The following is an 8,817-nucleotide window of genomic DNA, read 5'->3' on the forward strand; positions in this document are numbered from 1 at the left end:
ATGGGGTGTATTTTATTTCTGGGGTTTCGTGGAATGTTCTAGAATGTTCCAGAATGTTCCAGAAGATCCTATTTCCCCGTAGTCAAGCGCCAATTTGGGTACCCCCTCTAGGCTAGAATTGAGATAAGAGCTTGTTGCGCATGCGTTAAAAACGAAGAAACTTGTAGCGGTGAGTTGGATTGAATTTTTACTAGTGCCACTAATTTCTACCATTTTACGATATCAAAAGCGATGTTCTAGGTTATGGCTATGATCACAATTATGCATGTAAGATATGACCCAGCGTTTAAAATTTCTAGCAAAATCCCGTACTGTAGCCTTACATGTTTGTTGACGTTGCGCAACAGACGCGGAACAGTTCTCGTTTCTTCAATATTTACTTTCGTTATTTTTTGTTTCTACGTTTAATTAAATTAAGATTTCGGTGTGTGAAGCCTGTTCAGTGTTTGTGATAATCTCTTATCTGTGATAATTTGTTATGGAGATATTTGGGGTCAAACACACCAAAATCGGCATTTTGACTACTAGTTTCTGTATAATTCACCCTGGAGATTTTACGCTTAAAGCTGACGAAACGAAACTCCAAACATACGTAGTCCTAGTTATTCTGAAGAAAACGGTATATTTGGTTTTTCGATATCTTTCAAAAAACGGCCCCGAGAGGGTTTTGAAAATGGGGTGTATTTCTGGGGTTTCGTGGAATGTTCCAGAAGATCCTATTTCCCCGTAGTCAAGCGCCAATTTGGGTACCCCCTCTAGGCTAGAATTGAGATAAGAGCTTGTTGCGCATGCGTTAAAAACGAAGAAACTTGTAGCGGTGAGTTGGATTGAATTTTTACTAGTGCCACTAATTTCTACCATTTTACGATATCAAAAGCGATGTTCTAGGTTATGGCTATGATCACAATTATGCATGTAAGATATGACCCAGCGTTTAAAATCTGTTCAGTGTTTGTGGTAATCTCTTATCTGTGATAATTTGTTTACGTCTAAAAATAGCAACGGTAATCCCCAGCTTGAAGAGACATCACTACACGCGCGACTAGCATTACAGAAATCACTTCCGATTCTCACCATGTAATGGTATGAATGAGATGATGAAATACTATCAACATACATCGTTATATATCGGTGTATAGGCCTAATGATAATGAGCATTACAAAGATTATAGGGTCAATTACAACGATGACTGTAAATTAGTCATTATCAGAAATTGTCAATTTTTTTGGAAAAGGAATACTCGAAACAAAGGTGCTGTTACTGCATTTTTTTTTTCATTTACAGTATAAACATATCAAACGAATTTTAATAAACATTTAAAGTGTTATTTCCTAAAAAATGTTGTTTTGGTAGGTATATAGACATAGACTCGGGCCGTAGGTCCATGGTTAATTTCGCACACTGAAGTGTGGAATGAAAGAAAACCCATTTGCTGTATTGTTTAATGTTTATTATTTAGACAGTGTATCAACAACTTAACACGTACATTGTAGTACTTACATAAACGTACATGTAACAGTTGAACATTATCTCTTCAACGTTATTATAATTCAAATTTAGAAAACAATATATCGCGATACTCTGTTGCCGTATCGCGATACTCTAATATTCGCAATACCCAACACTATTAGTGTAATCATCCTTTGCGTAGTCCTATGCGCATCCTACTGGCGCATGTTCGAGTTCGGGTAAATCTTGCTCACTCATATGCTTTGACAGATAGACTAATAACCAAGGTGTAATACAAGCGCTTGCATGCATATGATGGCCTAGTTTTCGATCGAGGCAAAACTGGTCAGATTATGAAAAGATACATGTACATTGTTGACGTAATACATAATATGCTCTTTATTGATAAAATGTACATAAGTTAGAAACCAGTAAGTACTTTGAAGTGCCTTTGTACGCTTATAGTCATCGATATAATGACGATATTAGGCGTGTATACGGAGAGGTAGTATGGATTTCCCGATGCAGATTAACAGAAGAAGCGGATGACGGATAGCGGATAATTCAAATGCTAACCGGATAGCACCATCTGGAGGTGTAAATCTACCCGTACACCGGCTATCCGGTTACCCGTCCTAGCACTAAATCAGACGTTACCTCACAAAAATATTGTAGCTCCTCTTTCCGTGTCAAAAAGTTAACCAATCAGCTATATTTGGTTTTATCACATGCCTATGCATATATTCCTCCGCCACCACAAACTCATGCGATCCGAATAGTCAGATCAACACATATGTGTGGTTTTGCCTATGTATCTTACCTATACCACACTCCGCCCTTCTTGCGACTGCAACTAAGTGTGTATTTAGTGAGAACGACTGAATTATCAGCTCGTAATTATGGAGTAACAACGAAATTGTCTGTAAGTTATTGTGTAGATGCACCATTATTGGCATTAAAACAACTATTGAAACTATCGATAGCTTGACATACTATCGGCAATAGTTATCGAAATTTGGAATTTGTCATCGATTAATTGAATTTAGCAGTGTACAATTGAAATGTATCGATAGTTCGATGTATCGTTACACTCTTAACTATACCAGGTAAATAGATTTTTAAATCAAAATTTAGATATACATTTTTTTGTATTGTCTGATTAAGCTCAAATTTGGCATTAATGTTTGGGAACATGTGGCGGTGTTCATGCGGGTCTCTGTTTTTATTTCAAAATTTTATTTTTTTATTTATAATTTTTTTTTCCCGGTTTGTTTTTGGCGGGGGTATTTGCAATTGGGGGACATTTTTAATGGTCCCTATTACAACCAGCACTTGTTTTGAGTGTTTTTATATGTTCAATGAATCAATATGCTCTAGAGCTCTCATTATTAATTTCCATCATTATCTCATGAATATTTCTGATTGCCCATTAAGAAATGGAGAGCGGTGCAAGACGACATGGAAGACCAAAAAAAACCAAAACATTTCCACCTAGGAAAAAAATAAGACTAGCAGAGCCAGATGACAGACATAATGATGAAGCGAGACTAGCAGACGACGGGCATAAAGCGAGACTAGCAGATGACAGGCGTGAAACGTCTACTGAGCTGCCAAATATGGTATTTATGAATACATTTATGTACCTTAAATATAACTTTGACAAAGTCTTTTGTATTATATCAGTGTGCGAAATTAGTGGTAGACCGATATAGCCCCAGGCTTATGATAAATGTTGTTCGGCTATGATAAAATTCAACATTTCCACATGTTTTTTATAGTAAAAACATAGAAAATTGACAATGTGGCTATGATAGAATAAACTCCAATTTCTTGCACTGTTATACAGGGATGTACATTTTGATATTTTAAATACTTGTCCGCAGGCAAATAATAAAAAATTCTACTAGCCCGGCCTATATCTTTATAGTAAATTTAGAAAATGTTCACTAGCTCGACATCTAATCCACTAGCCCCGGGAGTCGGGCTAGTGGAATTGTACACCCCTGTAACACATGTATATATATATATCTTAAATATATATTGTATTTTCTTTGTCCAGGCCTGCAAACTCTCCCCGAACAGAGGGAGACAACCCCAATACTCGCCCCTCCTATCCAAGACCTTCCTCCCCCCACTGGAGAACAAAATCTTTTCTCCAAGACAGTTACAGTGTTAGGACACTTCTTTCCCCACTGGGGAACAAAAGTTTCCATAAAGCTCTCTCATTTATAGTCATGACCAACAAGACAATTAGTTGGCTTGCAGTTCTAAAAAATCTACTCGCATTTGCTGAATTTGAGCTGAGGGCAGAGGCTCTTGTTTACAATTTGGTATGTTATATATACCTCAAGGGGCCTGAGGGGTGGGGCCAAATAGGGAACACATAGTAAATTCTTTAAAATCCCTCTACTTCTGTAGGAATGTAAGGATTTGTTTCATGTTTAGTCTGAAGCATCCTTGGGTAACGGGGAACCAATTTTGTATAAACCGGGGGTCTGGCCCCTGAGGGGCAGGGCCCAATAGGAGAAATATAGCAAATTTTTAAAAATTCTTCTTCTTAAGGAGGAATGAAAGGATTTGTTCCATATTTGGTCTGAAGTATCCTTGGGTAAAGGGGGACCAATTTTGTATAAACCGGGGGTCTGGTGCCATAGGGGCCTGAGCGGCGGGGCCCAGTAGGGGAAATATATAAATTCTTTAAAATCCTTCTACTTCTGTAGGAATGAAAGGATTTGTTCCATATTTGGTCTCAAGCATCCTTGGGTAAAGGGGAACCAATTTTGTATAAACCATGGGTCTGCCCCCCCCCCCCCCCCCCCCCAGGTACCTGAGGGGCGGGGCCAAAAGGGGGCAATTGGGCTATATTGATTTAAGCGACTTCTTCTCTGGCACTAACGGATGGATATCAACCATATTTGACTTGAAGCATCCCTCGGTAGTGGTGATTCAAAATTGTACAAATGGTTGGGCTGAGGGCGGGGCCAAAAGGGGGCAATATGGCTATATTGCTACAAATGTCTTCTTCTGTAGAACTATGCACTGGATATCAACCATATTTGACTGGAAGCATCCCAAGGTGGTGGGGATTAAAAATTGTACAAATGGTGGGGCTGAGGGCGGGGCCAAAAGGGGGCAATTTGGCTTTATTGCTATAAACGATTTCTTCTGTAGAACTATGTCATGGATATCGATCATATTTGGTCGGAAGCATTCATGGGAGGCAGGGATTCAAAATTGTACAAATGGTGGGGCTGACCGCCCGGGCTAAGGGTTGGGGCCAACAAAATTTATTTCTTGGAAATGGTTGAGATCCCCACCCCAGAACTATATATATATATATACAAATGCTGGGCATAAAGAGATGAATGCAGTCATGACATTATAATAGACCCTGGGGTCTGACCGAACCCCTAGGGACCTAGTTTCTTAGTCACAGCTTGGAAACAGTTGAGAACCCCACCCTATAACCATATATACAATTGCTGAGTATAAAGAGATGAATGCACATATGCTTCCAGGATGGCCTTGGGGACTGCCCCACCCTTGGAGACTTAACCCCTGGGTCATAACTTCGAAATGGTCAAGATCCCCACCCAAAAACTATATATACAATTGTTGGGCATAAAGAGACGAATGCAGTTATTATATTAGAATTGACCCTAGGGTCTGGCCCAACCCTTGGAGACAAAGTCCATGGGCCATAACTTTAAAACGGTTGAGATCCCCACCCAAAACTATATATATATATATATATATACAAATGTTGGGCATAAAGAGATGAATGCAGTCATGATATTAGAATAGACCCTGGGGTCTGACCGAACACCTAGGGACCTAGTTTCTTAGTCACAGCTTGGAAACAGTTGAGAACCCCACCCTATAACCATATATACAATTGCTGAGTATAAAGAGATGAATGCACATATGCTTCCAGGATGGCCTTGGGGACTGCCCCAACCTTGGAAACTTAACCCCTGGGTCATAACTTTTAAATGGTTAAGATCCCCACCCAAAAACTATATATACAATTGTTGGGCATAAAGAGACGAACGCAGTCATGATATTATAATTGACCCTAGGGTATGGCCCCACCCTTGGAGACTTAACCCCTGTGTCATAACTTTGAAACGGTTGAGATCCCCACCCCAAAACGATATATATACAAATGCTGGGCATAAAGAGACGAACGCAGTCATGATATTATAATTGACCCTAGGGTATGGCCCCACCCTTGGAGACTTAACCCCTGTGTCATAACTTTGAAACGGTTGAGATCCACCCCCAAAAACTATATATACAAATGCTGGGTAAAAAGAGACAAGTGCAGTCATGATATTAGAATTGATCCTGGGGTCTGGCCACAACAATAGGGACCTAGTTTCTGAGTCACAGCTTGGAAACAGTTGAGATCCCCACCCCTTAGCCATGCATTTAATTGCTGGACATGAAAAATCTAATACAGACATACTACAAGAATTGGCATTGGGGTCTGGCATATTCCCTTAGATCTCATTTGGAGAATATTTTGCTATGCTTGCTTAGATATTCAGGTGAGCGATACAGGCCCTCTGGGCCTCTTGTTTAACAGATTTTGATCAAACTTTATACAGGGGTCAAGTATGCAAATATCTTGGATAAGTTAGATTTTTAGGGTACAAATATAAGGTCAAGGTCATTGTTGCTATTATAAGTCCCCCACGGGTAAGGCTGTCACGTTTACATGTGTACACGAAACCGTTTCGTGTAGAGCCTGTAACGTTTACAAAAATAGCAATCGTGTACATGAAAATTAATTCATAAATATATGTTTCTTGGAAAATAAAAGAGCAGATGTTATTTCATTCAATATACTATTTTTGTTTCTGATGCGGTGGTATAGCGCGAGTATATAATACCTTTTGAGATGATCCCAGGTATTTCCCGGAACTGTACGCATGTGTACAGTACGCATGCGCCAGTCACAAATTGTGAATTACTTTTGTTTTCGTCTTTGCTGCGTTTCCCAACTTACAAGAACGGCAGGGTATTAATTCCAATCACGGAAATAAGTATGTGATATTTCAACTTCCAAGAAAACATTTCTGGATCGATGGAGATACAGTACAGAATGTTGGAAATGTCCAGGTGATGTCGGGTAACTCACAGTTGGTGCTCGTAGCCTGGCTGGGAATTGCAATCTGTTCACGCTATGATCGAACCAATTCAGGTAAACTTTTTTTATCAGCATCGATCATCTCTTTATTGTTACACAACTATGTAATATGCCTTTCATTAGCTAAATAAATGCATATATGTTTTTGCACTTTAAGGGGTTGTGTAAGACGTAGTTGTACAATGCAAAAACTTCACCTGTAAACGGTACCGTTTCGTTAAATGGTCTCCGTGTAAACGTTTACAGTTTTTAGCTCACCTGGCCCTTGGGCCAAGTGAGCTTATCCCATGGCGCAGCGTCTGTCGTCCGGTGTCCGGTGTCCGTCAACTTTTTCCTTTAAAACGCTACTAGTCCTGAACGGCTCAGAGGATTTTGACCAAATTTGGTCTGGAGCATCATTGGCCAAAGGGTTCTCAGTTTTGTATAAACGGAGGGTATGGTCCCCCTGGGGGCAGAGGGGCGGGGCCAAATAGGGGGAAAATAGGTAAATCTTTCAAAATCTTCTTCTCAACCAATAGAAGGATTTTGACCAAATTTGTCCTAGAGCATCTTTGGACAAAGGAGGCTCAAGTTTGTATAAACGGAGGGTGTGGCCCCTCTGGGGGCTGAGGGGCGGGGCCAGATAGGGGAAATAGAGGAATTTTGTTCTCCTACTATACAAGTGAAGGGATTTAAACTAAATGCAGTCTGAAGCATGATTAGGGACAAAAGAATCAATTTTGTATAAACTGAGGTGTGTGGGCCCCCTTCTAGGGGCAGATGGGTGGGACCCATTAGGGGAAATAGAGGAAAACATTAAAGATCCTTCTCCTTTTGTACCAATGAAGGGATTTTGACCAAATTTGGTCTGGAGCATCATTTACCAAAGGGTTCTCCGTTTTGTATAAATGGAGGGTATGGCCCCCCTGGGGGCAGAGGGGCGGGGCCAAATAGGTAAATCTTTAAAAATCTTCTTCTCAACCAATAGAAGGATTTTTACCAAATTTGTCCTAGAGCATCTTTGGACAAAGGAGCCTCAAGTTTGTATAAACGGAGGGTGTGGCCCCTCTGGGGGCATAGGGGCGGGCCCAATAGGGGAAATAGAGGATTTTTTTTCTCCTACTATACAAATGATGGGATTTAAACCAAATGTAGTCTGAAGCATGCTTAGGGGAAAAAAACTCAATTTGTTTAATTTGTATAAAAAGGTGCATGTGAGGCCAAATAGGGAAAATAGAGGAAAATTGGGACATAACATGGAAACTCATTTTCTTGGTGTCTTTCCCACCAAAACAGATTTATATGTAGTTCTTCTTGCAACTTTGTTCCTTGTACTCCTTTGATAAACCTGTATGGTACTCAGCAGGTTTTAAATTGAAAAATAAAATAACAGGTGAGCTATTAAGGCCCCTGGGCCTCTTGTTTGTAAACGTGACAGCCTTAGGTGGGTACTACCGGAGGGGACTATAGGTTTGCACTCCGTCCGTCCGTCGAAGTTTGTCCGGAGCATAACTTTTTTGCTATTTCACCTACGTTCACCAAATTTTCTATACTTATGTATATTTTTCACACTATAAGGCCTAAAAAATAATACCTGTGTTTCCGCTAACATGCCAGAAAAAAATAGGGTATTTTTTTTTAGGCCTAACTTATTGCCCAGAGGTTGGCCTTGCAGGCGACACATCCACTTCCGTGGAATTCTTGTTTTGTGTTAGGGCTTAATAACGTAAAAGCTCTTTCATACAGTAGTAACTTTCCTTGAACATTACCAAGGTGGGTGCCAAGATTCCTCTGGGATCTCTTGTTTTCAGCATTTAATTTTTTTTCAGGTTTCTTCTCCGACAGACCAGCCTACAGATGACACCAACAACAATAAAAGGCAGAAGAAGACGCTCACAATAGAGCATTTGCTAGAATTGGGACCAATCAATGTGTTGTCAGTGTCCACTGACTTATTGGATCAAGATTGCATAACTGGCCCTTGGCACTACTACAATGGAAAGAAGTGCATTGCCAAATTTACCATTGCTAGTTCGGTTGTGACCTATTCAATGAGACTTGATAATCTGTTGGAGAGAGGAATGCCATCTACTGGAACGTCGTCCCCTACATTTCGCTGGTATTCATGGATTCGCTTTAAGAGCATGGCGTGAAGCTAAAAAATGTACCAATGACCTCCGCGCTTAGTGATGAAAGAGGATTTCTTTTCCTTCTCAATAATGTGAGTCAACATAAC

The 8,817-nt window shown here is 40.1% G+C and overlaps 1 long non-coding RNA gene across 1 annotated transcript; it reads left to right on the plus strand.

The window, feature by feature from the left end:
- Positions 1-1,333: 1,333 nt before the first annotated feature.
- Positions 1,334-8,504, plus strand: LOC110458422. Its single transcript, XR_002463792.1, has 3 exons — positions 1,334-2,372; positions 2,885-3,069; positions 8,411-8,504. It is a non-coding gene; the product is annotated as an uncharacterized LOC110458422 (long non-coding RNA).
- Positions 8,505-8,817: the final 313 nt, after the last annotated feature.

The sequence above is a fragment of the Mizuhopecten yessoensis genome, unplaced genomic scaffold (genome assembly GCF_002113885.1).
Source record: "Mizuhopecten yessoensis strain PY_sf001 unplaced genomic scaffold, ASM211388v2 scaffold9573, whole genome shotgun sequence".
In the NCBI taxonomy this organism is placed as follows: domain Eukaryota; kingdom Metazoa; phylum Mollusca; class Bivalvia; order Pectinida; family Pectinidae; genus Mizuhopecten; species Mizuhopecten yessoensis.